This window comes from Phyllostomus discolor, chromosome 4 (genome assembly GCF_004126475.2).
Source record: "Phyllostomus discolor isolate MPI-MPIP mPhyDis1 chromosome 4, mPhyDis1.pri.v3, whole genome shotgun sequence".
Taxonomy (NCBI): Eukaryota; Metazoa; Chordata; class Mammalia; order Chiroptera; family Phyllostomidae; genus Phyllostomus; species Phyllostomus discolor.
Genome location: NC_040906.2, coordinates 68275111 through 68301736, shown reverse-complemented (window position 1 = coordinate 68301736; position 26626 = coordinate 68275111). Strand labels below are relative to the sequence as shown.

Below are 26626 nucleotides of genomic sequence, written 5' to 3'. Positions count from 1 at the left end.
TACTTAACCATGGAAAGAAAATAAATATAATAACTACTGGCAGGAACCACTAAGTAGATGCCTACTCTGGAGGGCTTTTACTTACCAACACAAGGTTCCAGCTTTTTTTGTAAACAGCATAGCTATTTCACATGTCACTATAATAGTTCCTGACAGGTGTGAATGCCAACCGGCACAGCGGGGAGCAAATTTAAGTTTCTGAGAAGCTGCAACCAAACTGTAGCCACTCTGTCAATCAAAGATGCAACTCACAGCACCATTTCCAACTGGGGCCAATTCTGTCACCCCTAGAAAAGGGTGATGCTTTGAGCACTTGGTCATTGCAAACTGAGTGTTTCGCATCCTTTGACTGACCCTTACTCCTGCAAAATCCAAGCCATGCCACATCACTGAAGAAGCTTCAGGAATATTCCATTTCCTAAATTGCAAATGGTTTTATAAGTTTTGCAAACAGAAAACTTTGGTTCTTAGTACTGTCAAAATGACACCTTCACGGCTTCCAAATTCAGTAATTACTGTTTTTCTCACATCCACTGACAGGGCTGAAATTGAGTGGATCTCACAAGGTTCTCAACTCTGGTGCCTTTTTTTGGCAGGTGTGGGAAGAAAGGGCAAGAAAACATCTTGGATAAGGTCAGGGTCAAAGATGTTGAACCATGTTTTCTTAACACATTTTTTTGATCACTGACTATATCTAGAAACACTCTGTGAGACAAAGTAATTTGTAGATACCATTTTTGTGCGACCCAGGAAACCCAGACCTACTTTTGGGGACAGGAACTAGGAGCCTAGGGCCCAGGAGAGATGATATTCGTGGGAGCCAATGAAAGTTGAGTCAGACCAGAAGAGCATAGGGTAAAAGTGACAAAGCAAGGATGAGACAACACAGCAGTGAGAAATCCATAGGACAGGGGAGGCTAACAAATTGCATTAAGTGTCAGATAAGTAATCAGAAAACTAGGCTACCTCTCTGAACAAAGGGGCAGAGGCTAGGGACCATTTCTAAAGGTGAAATGGATTAACCCAAAGAGACACATTTAGAAAAAATCAGTCCAATGTGCCAAACATCCTCATACTGAGGTTTAAATTCTACTAGGAGCACTCTGGAAAAGGGTCCCTTTTCCACACCTTCTGTGCTCCTTAAGCAAGCGTTCCTGCCTGCCTAGCCTACATCTAGTAGATGACATCATTTAGGCCAGGTTCATCTGAGTCCACTGATTTCTACTAGCCTTGCAAATCCTGGCACAAGGTCAGGGTCAGATGACCTTATCTGGCAATGACTATTGTGTCCAAGAAAAAAATAGAAAACAAACTTAGAACTGAGGCCCATATGCTGATCAAATCAGGAGCTTGATAAATTTGCAGAACCTTTGGATTTTAAGCTTTTCAGATGTTTATTCTCAAGAAAGATATATTTCAAGTTTTTACTGGCCCACTGAGTACCTCTAAAAGGTTGGCAAGCTTAAATGCCAACATAACTACCAACGTGACCCTGCCCTTAGATACACACAAGTCCTTTAGATGACAAAAGTAAAAATGTGCCTTGAAAGCTCCCCCAGGCAGGGACAAAAAACCAAAAGGCCCATGCAGTTATGAGGTCAAATGAAAAAACATCATATGTGAACTTTCTGAGTTTAAGATTTGTGGTTTATAATTGTTTAGTCATGTGCTTACCACAAAAGGAAACTTAGTACATTAGCCAAACAAAGGCATTAAATTTATAGGCAAAATGATTCAAGCATAACACCACTAACAAACGTGCTTTGTGAAAGTCTGCTCGTCACTCAGAAGCCCTGGGAACCTGGCAACACTGCCTGGTTCTCAGGCAGTGTCTTAACACTGCCCACCAGTACCTGTTAGAGCTCATAGCTGCTCCTGAGATGGAGCAAAGTTTTCCTTGGCCCAGTTTACTTCAACATTTGCTCCAGCTCCCCAAATACCTTTGCTGCTACTGAAATCTTGGAGGGCTGACCTTACAATGGAGTTCAAGGCAGTTACAAGTCTGCAAGGGGAAAATCTGCCCTTAGACGGATAGTTGGAGCTCGGTACTTGTTAAGGACAAAGGCTGTCTTCTGTTTTGTTGTTTTTCTCATACAAACAGTGGCTCCAGCCATGGTAATCCTACAGACAACTTAGTCGGATTCAAGAAAGGCACTGCCAGTGGTAGATATCAGTATGGTATTTCTAAAAATCTGTTTGCTTGCAGACACCACTGCATGAGCCAGCTTAGAGAGCCTGAACAATACAATCGCAGCATTCGAGTTCTGTTTTGTTTTATTCATTTATTGAATGAGGCTCAAACACAATACATTCAAGGCTTAACTTCCCCTGTGTGTTCGTTTGTGAGTGTCAAGACCCTCCTGTACCACCCAGACAACCAAAGATTAACAGAATAAGAACCCCCGAAATACACTGTGATTTGGGGAATAGAAGTAGAGAACTCAGAAGCCCCAAGTGTTAACCCTGGGTCAGCCTACAACTTGCCAAGTGATCTTATATAAGCCTTATGGCTTTCAATGTTTTCTATCTGCAAATTGAAGAATGTGAGTGACTCAGACAGCCCAGTCTCCACTCCCTTCCTAAGACTTTTATCTTTCTTTCCCATCTGGAGCTGAGTAAACCTGCCACTCCTTTCCACAAATAAGAATACAGAAACCACAGAACAGTTCTGATTTTCTTTCACTTGATTGCCTCTCTTCTGAAAAGCAGTTTCCAAGACTGGAAATCCAAATATCTTGCTTAGAGAGCTAAAAAAAAAAAAAGAAAAAAAAAGAAGAAGGGAGAGAAGGAGGCAAAAGAAACGTCATCAAACATGGGCATGGGAAAGGCTCAAGAAAAGCTCTTGTTTCCCAAATAAGAGCTGCTACCTGTTGGTGTTTAAGAAAATATAACATAGACCTAGTCCCTGGAGATGAAGGGCACCGACTGTTGTATAAATATACATCACAGGGTATAAGGACCAAGAGTTTTTTATTTCACTATCAATAAAGAAATGAAATACTTAGATTCTGAATGGTGCCCCTGCCCCCAAAGAGATGTCCACATCCTGATCTCTGGGCTGTCCAGAAGTGGCCTCATTCAGAAAAAGGATCTTTGCAGATGCAATTAAGTTACGAATATTAAGATGAGATCGTCTCGGATTATCTGTGTGGGCCCTAAATCCAGCGACAAGGGTCCTTAAAAGAGACAGAGGAGGGGAAGACACAGAGACGCAGAGGAAAAGATGATGTGAAAATGGAGGCAGAAGTCAGAGTGACGTAGCCACAAGCCAGGAAGTCAAGGAACGACAACAGCCAAGTTGGAAGAGGCAAAGCACAGCATCCTCCACGCAGGGCCTTCAGAGGAAGAAGACTCTGCTGACGCCCTGATTGCGAATTTCTGGCCTCCAGAATTGTAAGAAAATAAATGTCTCTTGGTTTATGCCACCAAATTTGTAGTAATTTGTTACAGCAGTTTCAGGAAATGAATACGAACCCTCTCCACCTGCAATTCAAGCCCTAAATTAACCCATTTCTAATACACTACACTGTCCCTTTCACACTGTCATCTCACTCCCAGAACAGCTATCATGTAAGAAGAGGTCTCGATATTTTGTAGTTTTATCAGTCTATTGCATTGGCACATATAACGAATGCTACCTAAGGATCCCCGAGTCCATTCTATCATGTAGAAACAAATGCTAATCAAGCAGTTAAAATTAAATTGGAAACTATGTAAGTGAAGAGAATATAATCTGATGTCCCCAAACCTACTTTTGTATCCAAACTCTGACATGTATTACCTGTATGAGTGTGAATAAGTCCCTTAATTTCTCTAACCCTCAGCTGTCTTATTTGTGAAGTGGGAATAAAAGTACCAACACCTCACAAGTTTTATTCTAATGCTCAGATCAGAGATGTGAGCATGACTGGGGGCTGTACGGAAACCAACAGTGCTTGTTATTCGCGTTCTGTTCCATCGCCCCTCCACAACCGGGCACACAGAGGCACTGAATAACCCATGTCGGAGACTCAACAACGGATATGGCTAATTGGCTGCTCTGTCAAATCTGGGTCAGGATGTTGTTTTATTCAGCACACACCCAGAAGTTCTGTTTGTACACGTGCAGTCAGAGCTGTGTAGGGGAATCTGTGAGAATCAGCATGTCAGTGGGCAGACAGGCCATGGCCAGGCTTCCCTCATTGTCTGTGTGAGCAGGGCGGGTGGGCTAGGGACAGGGGCTGTCACAAGCAAGTGACCAACGCCCCCAAGAAAGTAGGACAAGGGTGGTGAGCTTCACTCCCTTCAAATTCCAGTTTTCTTCTGCTTCTCTCTGACACCTGGGTGCCAATGATGGGAAATCTCACCCCAGCACAGAGCTCGAATTTTATTTAAAGAACCGTTCTTGCAGCTCCAGCCTGGGAACGAGTGCTGCCACCAGCTGCTGGGCCTGAGGAAGCAGGTGGGAACAAGGTATCTTTTAATTAACTAGACTGATAATCAAGTATTCCAAGGCCTACTCCTGACCTCCACAAGATGGTGCCATAGCGTTTCTTCCCAGCTGCTGCCCAAAGGCCAGTGCTCACCTCAAGCAGGTCAGGCCAGATCCTCTCGAGTTTTCCACTCTGCTTAATTCCCATCTCATCTGCTGATGTGTTCCAGAAAATCCTCAAAAGTTCCTATCAGGTGATTGTACTTTTTCCTGTTTGCCAGCTCGATTATGGATTTTTTTCTTTCTTGTACTTTTTGGAGAAATCAATTCAGTGAACTTCTGGAGTGAAAAAGAAATAACTACTGTACCATTCTATCATCTTGACAAAAAGTGCACCCATTTAAAAAATGCATTAGTTTAAAAAAATAATTTAAAAAAAGGCACTGGCCTGCTCCTCTACCCCCACCCTGATTTGCTGAACTGAAATTCACAGGGGTGGGGCCTAAGGGCTCAGCTCCTTAAAGCTCCTGGGGTGATTGTGATTCTGAGGTGCAGCCAGAGCTGAGAGCATTAAACCCCCTGGTAAGATAAAGGCACGTGTAGACTACAAAGTAAGTCATTAGCAGCCACCTCCTTTTGTTCACTACCAGGCCACACCACCCAAAAGTTCATTGACAATTACTCACTAAACTTCAGGACAGAACTATCACTTTAAGTTTAAACCCTCTTCCAATGGTGCTTTCTTAAATAAGTGCTTATGGGGGCACTAGCTAGGATTCTGCCCCCATATTCATTTCTTCCTGTGCCCCCGATAATAACACTTTCTACCGACCTACCCACAAGAGGGTTAATTTATGGAAATTGAAAACAATTTAAACAAACCTTGTTAACTGAGATGGGTGATAGAAATGTTTTATGAAATTTGTATCAAATTATCATCATCAAGCCCATAACCTTTTTTTGGAGATTTTTAAAAAGAGTATTATTGTATTAGTCATATTGAGCTGCCATAGCAAAACACCACAGACTGAGTGGCCTAGACAACAAACATTTATTTCTCATCGTTCTGAAGTCCAAGATCGGGAGCCAGTATGCTCAGATTCTGGGGGTGACCCTCTTCTGGCTTATGCCTGCAGCTGCCTTCCTACTGTATCCTCACTCGGCTGAGGATGAGAGAGTTCACCCCACCGTGAGGGCTCTTCCCTCTGACCTAAGTACCTCCCCAAGGCTCCACCTGCGAATGCTGTCACATTGGGTACTAGGACTTCTACATATGGATTTTGCAGGGACATAAAACATTCAGTCCATTGAGAATTTTACCCTGTTACCTGACCTTCCATCCTAGTCATTATATGGAACCTGTATCTCCCACAATGATGTTCACTTGTATCAGCAAATGAGTGTCTTTCCTCCAGCACCCACTGCACTCGGCGGTCTCCCTTACAGCCGGATCTCACTACCACAGCTTCACCACATCTACATGTCTGGGCCCCCCTCCCTCTGAAACTTCAGATACAGAGTCTTCACACAGAGTGGGGCTAAACGTGGAAGCTTCAACCCCAGACTGTCTGAGTCCCAGCCTGGTGCCATCCCTTATTACCAGTGTGGCCTGACACAAATGGCATTACCACTTTGCATCTGGTTTTCTCATTTGTAAAATGGGAATAGCAGAAGTGCCTCTTTCGTAGGGTGGTTGTGAGACTAAGTGGACTAAACCCAGTGAAGGGCTTGGAATGGTTACCAGAGGTGATCACCCTTCAGTACGTGTCATCTGTGGTCATCACTGCTCCTGGGTTCTCCAGCTGATGCATCCCAGACACCGCAGACTCAGCATGTCTATAATGAACTCATTACATGCCCCTCTAACCTGGTCCACTCAGTTAACATCATCACTCTCAATCTGGTCACCCAGGCTGGAAGACATCGTTAAATCCACATGTACGTCCCCTGCATCCACTGCGACAGATACCGAATCCTGTCTGTTCTACCTCAGAATTCTCTCTCAGCAGGGGCACTGCACCTACTCTCCACTCCTAGGAAGCACAAGCCCCAGTTGGCCAAGGGGCCTGGGCTGGGGCCCAGGCAGTGTGGAGAAAGGCACTGAGCCATCTCCTCCACCCTCGCTGCCCCACCAGCCTCCTCACAGGCCTCCAGCCTCTCACCTGCAGCAATTTCTTGAAGAAAATCAGCAGCTAAGGTTTCTATCATGTTTCCTGAGCACCTGATACTGTTCTAAGCACTTTTCACCCTGTATCTCACTGAACCTTCTCAACAACCCTGTGAGGCAGGTACTATTACAATTTACCATTTTACAGATTAAGAGGCTGAGCTGTCAAAGATCATGGCCAATAAGTAACAGCCAGGATTCAAACCCAGGAAATCAGGCCCAGAGTACAGGTTCTTAACGACCACAGCCACCACCTGTCAGCACACTGGGCCTAGCCTAGGGCTGGGTGCTGAGAGGAGCTGGAAGGGTGGAGAGCAAGAGTGCGGCCTAAGACCCAGCTCCTGGCCTCCTCAGGTTTATACTCGAGCCAGGGGGGTGAAAGCTGTACGTTCCTGAACAAAACCACCAGCAGGCAAGGCAGTGCCCATTCTGTTAAAAAAGAAAATGAGTTGTGAGGGGTGTATAAGGGGTTAGATGGTAATGGTAAATACAATAACAAATTTTAAAAAATGGGTTGTACTGGTATAAATGCTCTCAGAGGATGAAGTTTCCATCAGGCTGGGTTTCAGGGAAGGGGTGTGGCAGACGCATTGTGATGGGCCGCTGAAGAGAATGCCAGTCGATGTGAGGGTCGATGGGACCTTTTCCAATAAGGTGGGATGACGATGCAAAAGACACCAGGGGACTTGCGAGAGGTGGTTTCAGAGCACTGGGTTCTGCCATCCTGCCAGGCCTAGACACAGAGACACTGATGGTGACCAGCTCTCTGGGGAATGGTCCGTGACATACCAACGCCTTCCCAAACCCTGTGCTACTGCAAAAGGGCTGCGTCCACCTTCCCTGCTTTGGACATGACCGGAGATGCGTCTGCACCTCCACTATTAGCAAGCACCAGAATCTTTTAAAGCAAAGATTGTTTCAGAGTCTCATGACTGCCTGACTTCCAATGTAGCCATATTCTTATACTGAAGACTTGGGGAAGTGGGGTAGGTGGGATTCCACCTTCCTCCCTCTTCCTCATCTTAAAAACAAAAACAAAACAAACATGCTGGCGCTTTTTATTCATTTTTATTTTAAAATTTTAAAAAATTTATTGGGGAGGCATTGGTTAATAAAATGATACAGGTTTCAAGTGTACCGTTCTATAACACATTTTAATTTTAGTTTTTAATTACAGCTGACATTCGGTATTATTTTATCTTAGTTTCAGGTGTACAGCATAATGGTTAGACATTTATACACACTACAAAGTGATTCCCCCAGTAAGTCAGTACCTGCCTGGCACCACACAGTTATTACAATATTAGCGACTGTATGCCCTGTGCTGCATTTTAGATCCCAGTGACTGTTTTGTGATGACCAATCTGTACTCCTTAACTCCTTCACTTTTTTCACCCATCCTCCCAACCCCCTCCCCGCTGACAGCTGTCAGTTTTTTCTATCTATGAGTCTGTTTCTGTTTTATTTTGTTCTGTAGATTCCACGTATAAGTGAGATCATATGGTGTTTGTCTTTTCTGCATGACTTATTTCACTTTGCATAATACCCTCTAGGTCCACCCATGTTGTTGAAAATAGTAAGATTTTGTTTTTTATGGCCAAGTAATATTCCATCACATATATGTGTGTGTTACTACTTTTTTATCGAGCTATTAATGCACACATAAGTTGCTTCCATATCTTGGCAATTGTAAATAATGCTGCAATGAACATAGAGGTACATATAGCTTTTCAAATTAGTGTTTTCAATATCTTCAGGTAAATATCCAGAGAATTGCTGGGCCAAAGGTAGTTCTATTTTTAATTTTTAGAGGAACCTCCATACTGTTTTCCACAGTGGCTGCACCAACTAGCAATCCCATTACCGATGCAGGACAGTTTCCGTTTCTCCACGTCCTCACCAGCACTTGCTATTGATCTATTCATTCTGACAGTTGTAATGTGATATCTCACTGTCGGTTTAATTTTCATTTCTCTGAGAATTAGTGATGTTGAGCATTTTTTCATATGTCTACTGGCCATCTATATGTCCTCTTTGGAGAAATTTCTATTCAAGTTCTCTGCCCCCCTTTTTTTTGGTGTTTTTTGGTGTTAAATTGTATGAGTTCTTTATAAATTTTGGATATTAACCCCTTATCAGATGTATCATTGGCAAATTTCTTCTTCTAATCAGTAGGTTGTCTTTTAGTTTTGTTGATGGTTTCTTTTGCTGATGATGGCACCTCTTGTTTCAACAAACTAGGAACATGAATTTTTTAGAAAGATGCTTTTTAAAATACTGAATAATATGGAGCTAACAGAAATCAAAGATGTATCTTCCAGGCTTTTTCTCTGCACATATATATAACAAATACTATTGAGAGTACTAAATTTCTGCACTGCAATATTTTGCAGATACTTCGCCAAAGCAAAATGTTGATTAATGGAATCTAATTAATTATAGTAAGACTTTTTCCATGATCAAATATGAACTTATGCAACTAAGTACTTGTAGCCTTGAGCAAGTTAACCTCTCTGAGCCCTGGTTTATTCATCTATCTGTCATCTCTCAAATGTAATTATGAGTGTGTGTCTTATACCATATGGGGCTACTGTAAGAACTAAATGCAACCACATATGATAAAGTGGGATTCAAATGTGTGCTATGGCTATTGTTATTCTTATCAAACAAACGCAGCAGCATCCAAACAAGCTAGCTGGTGTTCTGTGTGGTGTTAGTGATGGCTCAGGACTCAAATGGAAGCAGCCTGCGTAAATACCTACAGCAAAGAAGTTCATGTCAATAGTATTCCTGTTTGAAATAAATCAGCATTTGCATTTTGAGTTTTTAGCAGAAAGTCTACATCTAAAATAATAGAAGTAGAAAGTGCCTTGACAGCACCAGTTATTATGTTCCAAACACTGAAAACACAGGCCAATGCGGCACGTGGCCCACTGCCGTGTGAGCGGGTTTCTGCCTCCGGGGCCCAGAGAAAGCTCGAAGTTCTGCCTGATGCTGACATCGCCTCCTGTACTTTGAAGACGTTCACCTGCACTGTTTGCTTTCCTGTCCAGATTTGTTTAAAAAAGATCTCTGTGGTTGTCCTCATAACTTAGCCCCATTTTTCAAAACACTCCTGATGCATCTATTAATATGCTGACTCCTCTCCTACAGAACGGAGATCCATCTCAGTAAAAACTTCCCTTTTTTCCAGCAGTTTCCCCCTTCTCTGCTCCCTTTTGTAGGAGCACCATGTTTTACAGAGCCCTCTGTTCATTTTGCTGAATATGAATTTCTGTTCACGTTCAAGTGAACTGGAATAAAAATGTAATCCATCATTCCATTGACTGTGTTTAGATATAAGTGCAGAACTCTCAAGAAGTTGACAGTAAAGAAGAAAGATTTCAAAATTAATTGGAGAATGCTGGAATCAAGAAGAAAAAAGTTTTAAAAATCTTATATATTTGATTTGCTCATTTTTTCTTTTAAAAAAATTTTATTTATTTATTTTTAGAGAGAGGGCAAGTGAGGGAGGAAGAGAGGGAGAGCAACATCAATGCAAGAGAAAAACATCAATCAGTTGCCTCTTGTGCGTACCCCAACTGGGGTCCAAACCCACCACCCAGATATGTGTCCTGATCAGGAACTGAACCGGCAACCTTTAGTTTGCAGGATGACGCCCAACCAACTCATTTGCTCATTTCTGACAGGTTTTTATATGCCCTTGAAGTAGAACATGTACATTCTACTATGTCCTGAATCAGGGTTGGTTGGGTGCCAGTAGAGAGGCACAGGGCCCCTGTGCTGGCCCTTCTTTTCCCTCTGATGTGCCCCTGACACATTCTCCTCCTCTACCCAGGATGCCTCCAACACCCACTGCCCCAGAGAGACCCAGTTCCCTCCCTATTCCCTTTCCAGATCCCCTCCTTATTTGCTGGCACCCTGTGCACAAGCCCCGGTCTGGCCCTTCTGTGCAATTTAACAGCAGATGTTTGTCACACTGCTACCCTATGGAAGCACTGTTCTGGAAAAGGTCTTACTTGAAAGCACCAGTCCAATTTGCAAAGACATGTTCCAGGTTATTTTGTTACTCAAACTTGGAACAAACACAACTCAGACACTCTCTCACTCTCTCTCTCTCTCATACACACACGCTCTCTCACACACATACCTCTGATCAACCCTGCTCCCCTGCCTTCAGTGCAGGGGGTAGCAGTCTGTCTGAAAGGAAACTGACTTATGAAGTGACAATGCCTTGCTTTTCTGAATATAAAATCCACCAGCAGACGTGGGGGGTGAACGGGGGGGCGGGGGTCCAATAGCACCCAGCTAGCTGGGCTGGACCTTGGGTGGGAGGAAAGGAAACAGAGGTGTTGTGGGAACCAAGTCACATCAGCACAAGAAATCGGTAAATACCAGTGGTTATGTGGGTTTTTTGTTTTCTTCAGGGTGGAGTCACAGGGGCCCTCCGCTTTCTTAAAGAGCACCAGGTAGTGACATCTAGTGGTCCCTAATTAAATTACTCTTGGACTGAGGTGCCATGAAAAAAGAAATGAAACTTAGATTTAATTAGAAGTGCATCTGTGACAACATTGCATGCTAGCTTTCTCTCACAATCGCCTGGGTTAGCGACCTCCCCCCACAGCACCTCTGTCCCCTTGGCTGTAAATCGGGAATAATGGCACTGAGCATGCTGGCTGTGACAGCAATCAAAAGAGACAGCACATGCAAAGTGCTCAGAATGGCACCTGGCACACAGTGAGTGTTAAATTAGCATTTGCTTTGTGTTATTTTCATTGATATAATGTACATTTAAATTTTGGAATATAAATATTGGTGCTAACAACTGGTTAGCTACATTAGTACTCTATTCCATTTATCTTAGTCATAACACAAAACAATATTTTAAGTACTTAGTGAAACTGCATTAATTTTCACCCATGATCTTCGAGGACTGCTGACACAGCCAGGAAGATGTGCCGCATGCAGCAGGTGGTCTTGCATGCCCTCAGCATCGCTCTGCACTCCTTCAGGGATGCGGGGACTTCACACAGAGTTCAGTACTATCTGATGCCTCCAGGGGAGCCCAACAGTAGCCCCTGCTACTCCAGGTCTAAGCATGAGATTTGAACACCTTAGGTGGGATGTGCTCTGTTCAGTTGCCATAGTCCACACCACTCCATGTCACCTTGCACTAGGCCACTGCTCCCATTAATGCCACCTGCTGGCTCTCTGATACTCCCTGCTTAGACACCACAAGATACAGTCCCTGTCAAAGTCCCTGGAACTGAGGGTCTTTCACAGTCTCCCCTTCTAGTCATCACTCCAAATGCAGTCACGGAGCTGCACAGTGGTTCCCATCCACCCCCGTATCTTTCTTTAGCCAGTCCCCACCGTCCATCCGGAATGCACCCCAACATCTTTCCACCAACCTCCTGTCTCTCTCCCAGGCCCACTTCAATTCCACACTGGACACTGCCCCCTGACTGTGACAACCCTCAGTGACGTCTCCCCTCTCATGGTTCTATCACTGACACAATGGGGCTAACAAGCATCACGGGTAGTTGTGGGAGGCTAACAAGTCCATGAGCACCTGGCACCCGGCACGTCACACGTGCAACTCACCTTCGTCATCTCATCCTCCTCACCCGATAGCTCCAGCACCTCTTGTACCTCTTGTGCATGTCTTTTTAAAAATAATTTTAAAATTATGGTGAAATATGCACAAAATTCACCACTTTAACCATTTGTAAGTGTGCAGTTCAGTGGGGTCAATCATATTCATGCTGCAGCACCACCACGACCACCATCCACCTGCAGAACTTCTTCCAGAACTGAAACTCACACCTGTCAACACTGGCATCCACTCCCTCCACCCCCCAGGCCCTGGTGACCACCCTTCTGCCCTGTTTCTGAATTTTCCTAGTCTTAAGTACCTCCTAAACAGTATTTTTCCTTTTGTGACTGGCATATTTCACTTAACATAATGCCCTCAAGGTTTATCCAAGTTATAGTTATGTGTTAGAATCTCCTTCCTTTATGAGGCTGATTGTTCCATTGTGTGTGTGTATGTATATGTATATGCACCATATTCTGCTTATCCATTCATTGTGAATGGACACGAGCTTCTCCCAACTTTGTGAATAATACGAATGTGAACTGTGAATAATGCTGCTATGATTATAACCGTACAAATATCTAAGACCCCACTTTCAATTCTTTTGGGTATATACCCAGAAATGAAATTGCTGGGTCATAGAATAATTCCATGTTCAATTTTTTGAGGAACCATTACATTAATTTCCATAGAAAATGCACCACTTTACATTCCCATTAGCAATCTCCAACATATATTATTTTCTGGGGTTTTTAATAATAGTCATCCTGAAAAGTGCAAATTGTCTATTACCTTAATTTCCATTTTTCACTTTGCTTTCTACTCCCTTGTTTCATTGTCTTTTTCTAACAAAATCACAAACTTCTTGATAACAGAGACTGTCACAGACAATCTATGTAACTCTCCTGCCCCCTCCGCAGGCTCCTATTGGCCCCTAACATGGCACTCTGCACAAGTACAGGGTCTCTATCCTCACAGTGTGGCCCCTCGTGACATATGCACACCTGGGGGCTTGTTAAAATGCAGGTTCTCAGGCCCTGCCTTGGAACTGCTGAACCAGAATCTGTATTTTAGTAAGATCTCCAAAGCAGGGGTGGTGTGCACAATAACATGCAGGCACTTTAAGAGCTGAGTGGTGCTAGGGTCAGGAAAAACAACTTACCTTCATTCTATCATTAGATTCTGTCACCTCCTGTTGTAGGTGTGCTCTGTACATGTTTGCTGACTAAAAATTAACACCCACTATCAAGCATTTGTCAAAAATGTGAAAAAGCATCTCTTAAAAACTAGCTCAAAACAGGCTGAAAAATAGGGCAGAGGAAACTATCACGGCCAAGAGGAGCCTAAGGAGACTTGATGACTAAAAGGCATGTGGTGTCCTGGGCAGAACCTAGGACAGAAAAGGGTCATTACATAAAAACTGAGAGCGCTGAATACAGTGTGACTTCAGTTCATAACAGTGTGTGAACGACGGTGCATTAATTGTGACAAATGCAGCATACAAACAGAAGGTGCTAGTAACAGGGAGAATGGGGGGCGGAGTGTAGGGGAACTGTCTGAACTACCCTCCCAACTCTACTGCTAATCTAAAACGGAAATAAAAAAGTTGATTTTCAAAAAGGAGGCAGAGAATAGACAGAGCGTCAAAATGACAGCGCCGATGTGTGGGATGTAACGTTTGTGTCACTAACTTCCTGCTGGGGCACAGGTCGGTGCCTCCGGTACACCTGTGTAACCCAAGTGACACCTTTGTGGCTGGAGGGCAGGTGGCTGCCCCTGACCCTGACGTCCGTCCAGCCTCCTTCTGCTGGGCCTGAAAGAGGCCCCTGCAATCTAAACGCTCCTGATCTTCCTCCTTGAGTAGAGCCGCCTGCTAAAAGGGTATTGAGAATCTGGGGTTAAGGACACAGAACACTAAGAAATATTCCAGCACTATGCTGTCTGCTTTCCCTGGGTTGACATATATATTTTTGAGGTTAAAATTTGACCAGTCCTATGAGGCAAGTGCTGGTATCTCCATGAGACACTTGTTATGGACCTTCCAGAGGACAGGAGAGACAAGTTCCACCACAGCACCTGAGGAAGACCTAGAGACTTGTGATCATCTTGAGAGGGCATAAGAGTGATATGACTACTAAACAGCTGAAACAATATTATCCTGAATCAATAAAAGTTTAATACTCAGAACAATGGGAAAACAAACTGTAAACAGCTTACATGCCACACACTGCAAACATGTCATCTTTTTTATTGCTCACAAGACCCCTGGATGAAGGATTGTTGTCCCCATTTTATAAGATGAAAACACTTGAGGCTCCAAGATTAGAAAACGACACACGGGTCACACGACCAGCTCATGGCAGAGCTGGACTCTGAGCCCAGGTGCTTCTGATGGCCACACTGGTGCCCACCCACCAGGACCAGCCTGCCCAGACCAGGAGGACAATGGCCCAGCACACCTGGCACTGGCCTGGTCCCAGCTGGACTCCTGCATTTATTCCAGGCCGATGGATGATGTCTTGCAATTAAAAAACATCTTCTTGGTCCAGTACAGGTCTGTATCTTTCCAGAGCTTTCTTCTTTCTGATTATTTGAGCGCAATTTAAAAAATTATAATTCCCATCAATATGAAAAAACTACCATTGGGAAAATGCCTTGTTGGGCCATTTGCATGGCTTCAAGGTCCTGTGCTCAGAGAACCAATTAGAAAAGCACTAATGCAGTTGCAGTGTTCCGCTATCAGAAATTAAAATGCTTAATTTAATTTAATTATCCAAAGTAGAGTTAATCAAAAGGACAAAAACAAATGAAAGAGAAAGCACTTTAACCGAAGGCTGACTAGTCTGCTATCTTGTACAAAGACCTCATTTGTCAAAACCATGAGACCAAGTTTCCTAATTTTACAGAGAAACAAAGGCTAGGTTTGGGGCTCGGGGACCTGGTTTTAGTGCTACTCTGCCACTGAATGGCTGGAGGGACGTTAGGAAGTCACAGAACTCTCACGGGCCATTTCCCCAAGCGCTCAAAAATTCTGTAATTCTACCATGACTCCCCACCACCAACATCTCTTAAAAACATCTATTATCTCCAAGGTGTGATATCCCTACTATGGTAGACTTTACTATTGCGGGAGTACAATATTCACTGCCTTGGAGGAGGACAATGTGCCCCGAATCTGCGGACTCAGGCCCACACATAAGCCTTGCTATGGACAAAAAATTGTGAGCAGACAATAAATTGCATGTGTCACTTCTGGACAGAAGCTTTAAGAGTCAGGAGTCCCCTTGCCATGCTCTCTGTTCTCTTTACCTCACAGGACCAGCAATGTTCTGATAGGGGCTGGCTAGGAACCCAAGTCCCAGGGTGAGTTGCAGGGGGAGGAGCTGCAGAAAACCCGCCATGAGCAGGAAGCACAAATGAAAAGTAAACTTTTGTTCCCATAAGCTGCTGAGACTCTGGGTGTGCTTCTTAGCACAGCAAAACCTAGCCTATCCTCACTCACCACTATACCTGCAATTGCCAAACCACTTAGTATCTGCAAAAGACGTGGTCTTTGTGATCACAAGCTCCAATTTTGGAACTGTCTCAGACAGATACACGCTAAAATACGTCTTTTATACAAATTAAGGATTTACTCAAAAGCTTTTCATTTAAATTACCACTAAAAATAAGTTGACTTGCTAACCTGGAAATTCTGTAGCAGCTGCTCTCTCCTCTTACTAATTACTATAGAATTACTCAGAAAAGTAAAAATACCTAGTGCATCTGTTATGAGCAACAAAGTGAAACATTAGCTATTCATAGCAAAAAGAGTACTTTAGGGAGGCCCAAGATTCTCAGTCAGAGATTCAGAGAAAATTTAGAAATGTAGTACTACAACAACATTAAAATTATTAATGGCAAGATAAGAAAAAAAACTAAAGTTCAATTTAGAAAATGCTTTGCATAAACTATATATTCCATAAGTATAGGAGAAATAAAACTTGGTTTTTCTACTTGAAGAGGCTTCTAAGATCCTATTTTGAATTTGGTTTCCATAGAAACCAGTATAATTCTGGATGGGATTTCATCATAATTGCTGCATAATTCGGTGCACACAGATGAACCCACCTCACTGTCTCAACGTAAACCAAAACCATAACTCTGGTTTGAATCCCTTAATGAGTCTCACAATTTGAGGCTTAAATTTCTACAAAAAATTAAGGCTCATGGCAGTGATACTCCTTCAAACTTAGATATCTAGCTTTCAAAGGGATGGAAGTAACTTTCAAAGGAACAGATGACCTACAATTGTGCTATTTGAAGCCAAGTGATAACATGTCACTCCTTCATGGTACCAGGTATGCATGTCTCTGCATGCATACTTGGGCATGAGAGTGGTGGGGAAGATTTTCTTATGTAGAGCAGCGATCACTGTGCTTTGCATAAACCACATAGGCTGTGACACAGCCACTATGCAAAAATATGATTGCATTAATAAAAGTGGACATTTATTGTGTGCTTACTGTTTTTAACTGTTTGTATGTTAATGCAACAATCTTGTGAGGTAGGTACTATTATCTCCATTTTACAGATGGGGAAACTGAGACACACTGCATTTACACAGGCTGCTCAATAAAATGTAGTAGTTACAGGTAGAACTGGGATTTAAACCTGGGCAGACTGGCTCCAGAGCCTTCACTTTTAACCACCAGGATTTTCTGTCTCTCTGAGCATCTCAGAAATTTGCAACGACAAATATAAAATAGGCTTAGCTCAGATTAAAAATACAGGCATTGCACGCATTCCAATAGTTCTCAAGCTCTAGGGCAAAGTAGTTGGGGCTGCTTCATGAAAATGCATGTTCTCAGGCCCTTTACCTAGAAATTCTGATTCAACGAGTCAGGGGTGGGACCCAGGCACCTGCATTTTAATAGCACCTCTAGTGATTCTGATGCAGGTGTTCTGCAGGTTACACTTTGGAAAATACGGACCCATCCCAACCCAGCTGATGAACAGATGGCAGATAGATGGGGCAACTTTACCTATGCAAAAGAAGGCTGAGACACAGAAGATGGCCTTTTAAAACCTTGGAGGACAGAAAAGCAGAAAATAAAAGTCTTAAAACAATAAATCTCTTGTACTTTAATCCTCCGACTTCTCCTCAGACCTTCGATCAGTCTATTTCTTCTGGTTCCACCCACAGCTCCAAGAAGCACAGTGATCTGGTTTTCAAGATTATTGAAGATTAGAAACAAAGATAGCAGGGAAACGGGACCTCAGGCAGGAACACAGACAGCAGCAAACTTGGTACTCGGAGAGCAAGGAACAAGGCAGCAGAAAGAAAAGTGTTCAAATGCAAGCATTCAAAGAAGCGCTGAGCCTGCGAGCATCAGTGTTGAGACCATGATCCCTCCACACATCTGGAGGAGGCACTATTTTTCAAAACATGGTAAAAAAAATAATGTTTTTGATATTGAGCCAAAAACAAAAAGGAGGGGGAGTTTTCATGATTTATAATATTCTGCATAGTATTTTCAAAGGACAATGATATCAAATATTTAAGGAAATTTTCCATTTAAAACCACTTAAGTTATAAACATGTGAGTGCTTATTACCAGTTGGTATGCAACCATTCTCTCTCTTGGGCAAGAGAGACGCAAGCCAGTTTACTGGTGAGGGTGGGTGAAGTCAAGGGGCAAAGGCCTGACTGGCGACTGGGACCTGGGCTTGGAAGAGGGATGTAACCGCAGTAACGTGGCTTGTCCTGCGTTGCCTGGGGGCCACACGTTGCACCGACATTGGCATGGTGACCAGACTCTAGTGGTGAACAAAGGCCAGCACTGCTTCGGCACTTGCACTTGGGGAGGAGTTTTGATTACCGCGCAGGCATTCCAGGACTTGTATGCCGACGGTCATTTTCACCTGGACTCCTTTCCGTGAGTAAAACTGGGTGACAGAAGTTATTTCAGATCATTTCTGGTTACCGCTCTGCCTTGGGAATATCATTCTATATACAAGCATCTTCTCCATCCCACTTCTACACCTCATGGTCGGTTAGAACTGATTCAAAAAGTTAGACGTATGTATGTATAAGGCAAGGGAGATAGTAAAATAAAAAGAGATTATTCTCAATTTTTGAGTTCCCTGTATCAGGCAGCAATGGCACAACACAGTTCCTCAGTGCATTTTTAACGGTTGGGTAGGTGGGTGGGTGGGTGTATGGATAGATGGGTAAATGAATACGTGGGTTACCAAAAGGAGTGGGTGGATGTATTGTATAAATGAATTAGAGGCTTTTCTGATAAAATAGAAGATGGTTATCTCCCCAGCAAAAGATATCAGGAATAATGCTTAAACAGTGTTAAAATGAGACATGGATGGAATACGGTCAGACAGCCACCATGTATGTACTCGTGTGTGGATGCGCGCATGTGTATAGGCACTTAACGTGAAGGAGAGAGCATGGAGGTGCTCCCAGATAAAGTTGGTGTTCTCCCTCCCACTGTCCCGGAAAACTCAAACACCTCTCACACAGACACCCCGAGACCAACAGGAGGACCCTGTCACAGAAATGGGGGCCAAGACAGCAGGACACGTGTCTACCCAAAGGGCAGGAGTGGCCTTCAGACTGAGTGGCAGTCGGTGTGTGAGCTGAGTGGGTAAAGAGGTCCAGACGCTAGGTGAAACTCTAAAAAACTCAGGGAAAAGTTATTGTGCTTTTATTTTTGTCTCCAAATCAAGGTCTTTAATCCTGCAGCCTGCAGTGCTGCCTCATGTCCATCCCCAAGTCAACGTCCTCAGAGCTTATGGGTCCTGGTTCTGTCCACTACGAGCCATACTCTCTTTGAAAAGGGAGGCCTTCTCAGGCTGAGAACTACCCAAGCGGGGCCGCAGGAGGTGCTAGGCGCATAGTAGCTGAACTGAGAGAGAGTGTCGGGCATGTCTATGTCCATCTGGGCTCTGGTGGGATCGGGTGGTGGGCGGCATTCTTCTCCTTACCCTTCCAGGGTGTCACTGCTTGGGGCTCCTGCATAAGAACTAATCAGGACTCAGGGGCAGAGAGGGAGCTATGTCCTCACTGCTCTGACAAGTTAATAGAAAGGGAGATAAATGGCCCCAGAAACTGTCATTGTGACTGTAACCTTCTAATGTTATAAGTATTCTGGTTCCCTCTGGTGGATGTTCCTGTTGGTTCCAAAGGCAAGGAGAAAGCAGAGCACCTCTCTTTACGGGTAATAGTAAAGAAACAGGTTAAGCCGTGAGATACACACACTGTACGACAGAAAACAGAAGCTTGTACAACTGGTCTAACCAAGCAGCAATACGGGAACAGATATTAAAACACTTATTATAAAAATGGGATTCTAAATTTTATCTATGAATAAGGGTGGAAAAATAAAAATATCAGTTAAACTTAAGGAAAAAAGTATTTTGGACATGACATGAAAAAGACAAGCAAGGTGAAAAGATGAAATCTGGTCAGTGAAATGTCTCAGCGACACCCCGTGACACAAGTCAGAGCCACGACAATGCCTGACGAGCAGTGACCGCCTTCCAACACCGTGCACGGCTGCCTGCTGGACCAGAGCCTTTTCAACGAGGAGGAGGGTCTTGTCTGCCAGGGCATTTCCAAGTGAGCAGTAAGCTGGGATGACTCGGGTGGTGGGATCAAAAGACCATTTTGTCTTCCTTCTACCAAAGACTATTTGGGGACAGTAAAATCATTGGGGAATATTCAGCATACAGATGGATAAGTCTGTCACAAAAATGAAGGGTGAGACTATGACTAAGTCAGATCTCTGGAGCTCTAACAAGTAGTACTCGGGTAGTGAAGAGAAGCCCACTAAGGAAACGGCACCTGTAGCAGGAGGGCGGCACTGCAGTCTAGAGACAGAGGCGTGTCTCAGAAGTCAAGGGTGAGGAGAGTTTTCAGAGAGGTGAAATGTTCCGGAGATGATAAGAAGCATTCCACGAAGGCTTGGGAATTGGCAGTGAAGACTCGGTGGCTTTTCAGAGAGCGTTTCAGAATAGAGCCATGGGGCAAGAAGCCAAATGTTTCTGTCTGAGAGGTAAATTGGCAATGAGGAAATAAAGGCAGTGAATAAAATGTTGCTTTTCTGAGACCTCTGACAGCACAGGAATGAGAGAGAGATCCAGCAGCATCCTGGGGAAATTGTAAGGAGTTGGTAGTTTTTCTTTTTATTCTTGATTTGACCTCAAAACAGAGTATACTTAAGTACCACTGCAGCCAAAGGAGTTCTCAGAGGGTGGGGGTGGAGACTGAAGTTCAAGAGCATAACCAAAGTGATAATTAACAGATGACGACCCAGGTGATGGGGCAGGAGGATTAAGAATGCACCTGGAGCCCTGGCCATTATGGCTCTGTCGGTTGGGTGTCATCCAGCAAAGTGAAAGGTGGCTGGTTCGATTCCCTCTAAGGGTACATGCCTGGGTCGTGGGCCCAGTCTCCAGTCAGGGTGCATGCAAGAGGTAACCAATCAGTGTTTCTCTCACACATTGATGTGTGTGTGAGATGTGTGTGTGAGATGGTGTGTGTGGTCTCCATCTCTCCCTCCCTCCCTTCTTCTTTTTCTAAAAATAACTAAATAAAATCTTTATCAAAACACACATACACACACCTGGAGGAGGAAGCCCTAGAAAGGAAAGCTCAGGTATTTCCTCTTTGAAACAATGTGGAAATAGGGGAAGGAGCAAGAGCTCAAAACAGAGCATATAGAATGTGCTGTATATAAATATATACATTTAACCTGCCACTTGCATCTGTGACTTGCCCTCAAAATACACAGCACTCTGAGACATTAAAACAATTTTTTTTCAGATTTAGTTCTGTACCACCTGTTTCAGTAAACAGAAAAATACACAATCCATTTGAGAATGTCAAATAAAATTATAAATCAGCACATAAAGGGTTAAAACTTCAAGCAAGGAAAAATGTCACCCCAACTGTGGGGTGATTGCTGGGGTGAGGGGTATAAGGGTACTAAATGGTAATGGAAAAAATACAAGAAAGATTAAATGGAAGGAAGAAAGGAAGGGAGGGAGGGAAAGGAAAGGAAGGAAGAGAGAGAGAGAGAAATGTCACACTTTAGACAGACAAAACATGGGTATCATTTGTATCAACCCATCAACCCATCCTCCCTTACCATTTGATTCACCTAGAAATGTCAGTAGGCTATTAGGAAAAGAGAGATGAAAAGTTTCTTAACATGAAAATGTTTTCCTTTTGAGAATACTGTCAAAATTTAAAAAAATATTTGACACTCTTTCTAAATATTAAAACACACTGGCTGGTGTAGCTCAGTGGATTGAGTGCAGGCTGTGAACCAAAGGTTGCTGGTTCCATTCCCAATCAGAGCACGCACCTGCGGGCCAGGTCCCTAATAGGGGACGTGCAGGAGGCAACCACACATTGATGTTTCTCTCCCTCTCTTTCTCCCTCCCTTCCCCTCTCTCTAAAAATAAATAAATAAAACCTTTTTTAAAAAATATTCTTTCTCTATAGACATTTCTTTGTGATAATTCATTATAAAAACAAATAATATTAAAATAGTGTCTTTTTTCTTTTTTGTACTTTTACTTGTGAATCAGTGATGTTTATTAGTGTAAAATATCAAGTGTAAAAAGTGCATGTTTTATCAAGTACAAAGATATCATTTGATTAAAGATTTCACAGAACTAGAGATAACACTCGTGGACAGAGTTTTGAGAGGAAGAAAATGAAAAAGCTGACAGCCTGGTGTTTCCTTTTCACTTTCTTCCTTCAATTCTCTCCTCTTAAGAAAAGGCACAGCTTCTTCTTCACCTTAGTGGGCCTGGGGCTTTTACATTTAGTCTTCTTCCTAAAAAGGTTTCCTCTACTATAATATATATTTGATGTTAAGGCTATGTACATTCAAGAACTGTAAGCCCCTTGTCATCAAAAGTCACAGACAAGCTCCCTCAGAACTGGAGTGCCGACACACGAGCCACCACTCCAGGGACGCACGGGGCCCTCGACTCCACTCTCCAGCAGTCTGCTTACTACTTGCGTCTCTCCCTTCCAAACACGCCTGCACCCTCTCCATCCAAATGCACACCCATCTCGATTTAACTCCTGCAAGTAAGCCCAGTGTGTTTGGTTTTCACTCTTCATTACATGCTGAGTGAAGGGCAGAGATGAACCACACAGTCCACAGCCATTCAAGACAAGCAGTGGAGGAAATGAGAAACCAGTACTGAGTTTACAAAGAACCCCACTGATGGCTCAGCTCACATAAAAGCAAGGTGTTTCAGAGTGCAAAAGCAATGAATTCATCCCAAGTACAATATAAAACTCTGAAGAATAATCAAGATTTGTATCTATTGCTACAATTTTTCTCAAATCTCCTGGCTTTATTAAGTTGGACAAGAAGTGCAATATCCCTTCTCAAAGAGGTGCCAGCGTGTCCATCTCTTCAATATGCTCGACTTGTGTGTGTGAAAGCACAGACTTTACTTTAATGATGTGACCTCTACATTTGTCTCAGTCCTCCTTGCAAAGTTGCATGAGTAGATGTTTGGTGTGATTTTTCCCTAATGCAATGACATGAAGTAAAAAAGTAGAGAGCTTAATGTCCTGCTGGGACCCACAGCACCCATGATGCTGCTGCCACAGTTCCCCTGGCAGATCGTGTGCAGACCCCACGACTGTAATCATCCCGATGATTTGGGGGCTGTTTTAAGGTTGCTTGAGTTGCTATTTCCCAACAATGCTTGCATTTGGAAAGTTGAGGAGGTTCAAGAACAGCAAGACTGAAACAGGTTTGTACAAAAAAAATATTTAAAAAGAATCAACTCAGGATCAAGGCCATAGTGGGAATGGAATGGGCACAGTACTCACATTTAATCTTAATCTTGGGATTCACTTTAAATAGCTTTCCTCCCGCAAAGTGGTAGACTGTTTGTTTTGAACAACAACTGAAGGGTACAACTTAGAGAATTGAAAGCATTTCTGTTATCACAAAGCCAAAAAGAGAACCTTTGCAAATGCAGACAAATCAGAACTGTGCCCTGGAGACACACGCACCTGGGCACCATGGCGATGACCGATATTTAAGATGGAGCACGACGAGTGAGCAGATCAAGACGGAGGTACATCAAATGTCAAAAAGACACTGACATGTCTGCTTTCAGGACCACTTGTTTACAAGTCAAAATTAAATTGAGAAAAACACAAAGTGGTTAAAATGAATATTTATAGCTCATAGTTCTGTAATTATTTAGTTTGGGATGACTTCTCTTCAACATTTTTTGCTTGTATTTTGCTTATATATTTCTTTCATATTTAAGCAGCTTCCATAAAGCCTTTACATAAGGGACTTTGTAATTTTCTAACTGGATAATCCTAAAAATGGCATTAAAATGTTACATGCTACTTTAGCTTTGAACCGTGAAATAAAGAGGTGAGAAATGCTTACCTCGGTTGTTGCTTATTAGTTTAGCACACCAACTCTAACAGGCACTATGGAATCTTACCCACAAGCATGCCATTATATCACTGACAGGTGCTGCACCCCTAGCGACCTGACAGTGTAATAATACGGCAGGCAACATTCATTTAAAAATTGCAAAACCAGAAATCTAAAACCCAGTACTAACCTCAGACCTACTGGCCGTTGTGGCTAACTCATTTGCAACCACTAGCTTCTCTATTGCTGCACTGGTAAGGAAATTCTGGATTTTACTGTTCTTCCAATCCTACCCCACCTCCAAAACCTTTATTTCCATTTGTATAAATTAGGAATTATGACTTACTGAAAACAAGAAATGGTCCAAAAGAAGTTTCTCTCTCACACCATACAAAATGCAACACAGCAAGCTTCACAACTGAGAGTCTGAGAACGGGGGAGTGGGAACCAAGACAGACAAGGGCACGTTTTCCAAATTCTCCCAAACTGCCTACTCAGTCCACCTGATTCCAGATGTGAGCACAAACTGGATTCATGGCTAGCCTTCAGCCTGTATCATAAGCAGATACAAAAGTAGAAATAAGAAAAAAATAGGCATTGTGCTTTAAGTACAAAGGAAGTGGCAAGAGAAGTAAAAGAATTGCTCAAGAGCCAGATTAAATAAAAAATCCAGGTCTCTGGAACATGTCAAATGCCCTATTAAGTGCAGAAAATATCTTGTTATTGTAACAAGAGTTTCTCATTTTATAGAAAATGAACTTCTGGAAACTCAACTTCAAAGAAGTCATTCCTTCAATCATCAAAATTGTATATACTGTAGTTTTAAAGGAATAGCGCCCCCGTGTGATTTTTAACAAGATTGCAGAAACCTTTCAATGTCTCTTGTTATACCATAGAACAGTACATTTTTCCTTGGGGGCATTTGTGTTTACATGTGTTTTTAAATGTGATTTTAGCTGAGCCTAGACCATTGTAGAAAAAGATACACACACAGGAAGAGCTGCATTTACAGCAGGAAGTGTTGTTTCATCTATCTCTGTGCTTGGTAAAAAGAGGAGGCTGTGAGGATGGAACCCACAAAGAGCACCCACTACAGATGCTACTGCAGTGGGCACCTCTGGAGGGCACAGAGCCAGGGCCACCGGGCCTCGGCTGGAGTGCCCAGAAGAGGCTCCTGGGAGCCATCAGAAGCAAACTTCCACATCCACCCTCCTCCCTGCAGTGGGTCCAAGCACTCTTGCTGTTATGAGCAAAGAGCCTAGACCCCCATACGACCAGCATCCCCAGTCATGCACTCAGTCTGGGCTCAAGGACTGGGCTCCAGCAATTCCCTCTCTTCTCTTCTGCATCATCAGGGTTTCCCTTTCCACTAGACTCTTTCCACCAGCATCAACATATAAACACGCCATCATAAAACCTTTCTGGGACCCACTTCTCCCTCCAATTAGCTCCCCATTTCTCCACTCCTCCTTATAGTCTTGCTCCTTGAAACAGTTGCCAACATTAACTGACTCCAGTTTCAATCTGGCCACCCTCTAACTTGAACCCATCACAATAAGGCTTTTCTACCACTGCTCACCAAAAGCGTTCTTACTGAAGTCACCAAAGGTCTCCATGTGGTTAAATCTACTGGTGGATCTTGACCCACTGACAACAGATGACATCATTCTTTCTTCCTCAGAACCCTTCCTTCCACTGGCAACCCCTCCTACTTCTCTGGCTGCTCCTTAGTTGCCTTTGCTAGATCATCATCTTCCCAACCCCTAATCAGCAATCTCAATGCTAACTATAATTTATAACCATCCAGAAAGCTTTTAAAGGATACAGATGCCAGAGTCCACTCCCAATGACTCTGGTCTAATTCTTCAGGGTAGGGTCCCAGGCATGGGTGGGTGACTAGATTTCCCCAGTGATCTTATGTTCCACCAGGACTGAGGGTCCCTGCTCTGACTGCTGGAACACCCATGGCTCAGCTTCCAGACCTCTTCTCCTTCTGTCTACCCTCACTTTCTGGGTGATCTTAGTATCCAAACTGGTGGCTTTAAGTACTTTTTACAAACTGGCATTTTAGTTTGGGTTCATCTGAAAGCAGAGCCTGCCTTGAGGACTTGAGTGAGGGAGTTTATTTGGAACATGTTCCATTTATCATAAGTGAGAAAGTGGGGAGAATAAGAGAAAGGATGAGGAAAGCCAATGTAAATGTACCTTTCCAGGGTCACTGTTCTGGGCAAGAGGGGCTGGATTCTGCCGGGCCTCCTGAGAAGTGCACAGAAACACCCCCAAACCCCACCACACAATACTGATGCATTTGCCCATTAGCTTCATTACCCAGTGGTGGAAGGTTTCATTGGAGGCATTAACTCCCTTGCACTTGTAGGCTGTGGCAAGTTTGCACTTGAGGTGAGTCTGGGCTCACAGCAACCTACCTAATGCAGCTGTGGCAGATATCAATAGTAAACCAACTGGTACCCAAGGCAGGCGGTACATCCGATACCTCCAAACTCTACACATCTATCCCTAACCTTCCCACTTAACTCCAGACTCATGTATCTGACTTGGACTTTTAATAGGCATCTCAAACGTATCATGTCCAAAACAATGCTCCTGATATACTCCCTTCCCCTACCAAACCTGCTCCTCTCCTGATCTTCTAAAAATGGCAACTCCATTCCCCCAGTTGCTCAGGCCAAAAACCTATAAAGTCACTCTCAACTCTACTTTTCCCCACTCCCCACATTCAATCCACAGCAATTTCTGTTGACTCAACCTTCAAAATATATCCAGAATATGACCACTTTTCAATGCCTTCATTTTCCTGTTCCAAGCCATCATTATCTCTTTTTTTAAAATATATTATATTGATTATGCTATTACAGTTGTCCAAATGTTTCCCCCATTAACCTCCTCCATCCAACACCCCCCACCATCAGGCAATCCCCTCACCATTGTTCACGTCCATGGCTCATGCATGTAAATTCTTTGGCTACTCCATTTCCTATACTGTACCTTATATCCCCATGGCT

The 26626-nt window shown here is 43.3% G+C and overlaps 1 protein-coding gene across 2 annotated transcripts in view; it reads right to left on the bottom strand.

The window, feature by feature from the left end:
- The window catches only part of CACNB4 (calcium voltage-gated channel auxiliary subunit beta 4), a 244066-nt gene that overhangs the window by 154696 nt on the left and 62744 nt on the right, over positions 1-26626 (bottom strand). The window lies entirely within an intron of this gene.